Source organism: Bison bison, unplaced genomic scaffold (genome assembly GCF_000754665.1).
Source record: "Bison bison bison isolate TAMUID 2011002044 unplaced genomic scaffold, Bison_UMD1.0 scf7180017864203, whole genome shotgun sequence".
In the NCBI taxonomy this organism is placed as follows: domain Eukaryota; kingdom Metazoa; phylum Chordata; class Mammalia; order Artiodactyla; family Bovidae; genus Bison; species Bison bison.
This window is the reverse complement of record NW_011494775.1, coordinates 6,208,820-6,211,114: the sequence shown is the minus strand read 5'-3', so window position 1 is coordinate 6,211,114 and position 2,295 is coordinate 6,208,820.

The following is a 2,295-nucleotide window of genomic DNA, read 5'->3' as shown; positions in this document are numbered from 1 at the left end:
ATATCTGTGTCCAAGTCCCTGCCCCACTGGGGGAAAGACCTGGCCATAGGGAGGGCTATTTCCATTCAGTTCAACAAAAGCACATGGCCCCCCAACTTGTGTTTGTGTGCTGGAGCTGGACAACCAGGATGCAGCCCTGAACCTGTCCTGGGATGTTTCCATAGACCTGCCTCTTTCATGGGTAAAAGGAACAGAAGAGAGCATTTCCTGTTTGTCTCTTGCTGAAATCCACAGATGTCTGGGATTTATTAGAAAGCTGGGATGTTGTTTGACTTACCCTTGAGGGATGGGGGCAATGGGGAGACAAGCTCATCTTCTTTACAGTGTTATTATTTTGTCAGAGCCCCAAAAGGTTTTTTTTCCTATCCCAACTTTCCCAAATGGTGTCCCCATGATCAAAGCCGAAACGAAGCAGGAACATGTGGGCTGCACTTGAAGTGGGTTAAAAAAAGAGGAAGCTTTGAAACCTGTTTGCTTTTTTACAGATTCTAGGTGATTAGAAATATGTCCATGTGAGGCAGAAGGTCCTATGCTGGCAGTTCTTTATTCACTAACCTATGGATTCCCATGATGTACCGGAGTGGGGTATCATTAGTTACAGTTTACAAATGAAGATGCAGAGGACCAGAAGGGGTCAGTTACCTACCCACAGTGAGACAGCCTCTGGCTGGCCCAACCCCAGTTGTGGCTTTTTCTACAGTCTTTCATCTGCACAAGCCACCCTGCATTTTACAGAGGCAAGGCTGGTGCTCAAGTTTAAGGCTCAAACACCTCTGGAGGAGAGGCTACCATGCCCCCTGCTCTTCTGGGAGTTGAGCACTGGAGAGCAGATTTTTTTTTTTTTTTTGAACGTCAAGAGTGAAGAGAAGAGGACAGATGGGGCCAGGAAGTCTGAGGAAATACAATTCCTGGCTCTCCAGAATCTGGAAGGACCCTAGAGTCGTCGGTTGTTTCGTTCATAACAAATGAACCACACATGGTGACCACACAGACTGAGTTTATACTGTGTGTGGGCACAGCAGTGAGCAAGAAATGTGGTCCCTGGTCTAGCATGGCTGGTGGAGGAGGTGGATTTGAAACGAAGGTAGGTTCAGGTTGGAGAGGGTGAGGAGCAATTGAGAAAGGACAACACGGGGACGTGACTTGGGCTTCCTGGAGGTGTCGACATTACAAGGGGGCTGAAGGAGGAGAAGTGGGGCAGAACCAGCTCTACAGCTCTGCCATTCCTCCTTTCCCCTCAGGTTTAATTCTCCTTCCCCGCTTGTGGCTGCGGGACAGCAGGACGATAATCAGAGACCACGGAAATCTTCCTTCCATGTGCCACATCTAGCTTTTGGCCTTTAAGGTCTGCCCTTCGGTCATTCTGCTCCAAGCCACCTTATAACACCACCTGAAACTGTCATGTCTATTTAGTCTCTGTCCTGTCTATCCCCCGGGCTCAGGACTGAGGACCCACTGGGAAGCCATGCCAACAGTCTAGTTCACCATTCTGGTCTCAGAGCCGCTGCTGCTGCTGCTGCTGCTAAGTCGCTTCAGTCGTGTCCGACTCTGTGCGACCCCATAGACGGCAGCCCACCAGGATGCCCCGTCCCTGGGATTCTCCAGGCAAGAACACTGGAGTGGGTTGCCATTTCCTTCTCCAATGCATGAAAGCGAAAAGTGAAAGGGAAGTCGCTCAGTCATGTCCGACCCTCAGCGACCCCATGGACTGCAGCCTTCCAGGTTCCTCCATCCATGGGATTTTCCAGGCAAGAGTACTCGAGAGGGGTGCCATTGCCTTCTCCGAGAGCCGCTAGCAGGCACTTAAATACTAAGACGAGAGTGGATGAGTCTCCCTCCACCGTAAAAAATTCCCCGCAGGAAGAGGCTCCAGGTGGAGCAGGGTCTCACTGCGGGCCCCTTGCCAGTCGCCCCTGACTGACACGGTGCGTGAGCCAGCACTCTGCAGACCACACTTGTTGAATGCCAGCTTGCGTGCCAGGGCCCTTGCTCGGCCGGAAGGCCCAGCTGGACCAGGACCTTGGGTGACCCCCTCCTTGGCTCATTGACGTCACCGCTTATTACGACGCAGAGAAGCACCGACCCACCGCCGTCCCATCACCTACAACCCTCGCCGCTCCCAGCCCCACCCAACCCGACTCCAGCCGCCCGCCCCGGAAGTCGGCGGGTCCCCGCGCTACCACGCCCCGCGGAGCCGCCCGGCCGTGACGTCAAGTGGCGAGACCCTGACGTCACAGAAGCGCGGTGGGGCGGTGTCGGAGCGACCGGCCACGCGTCACCATAGCAACGGTGGGG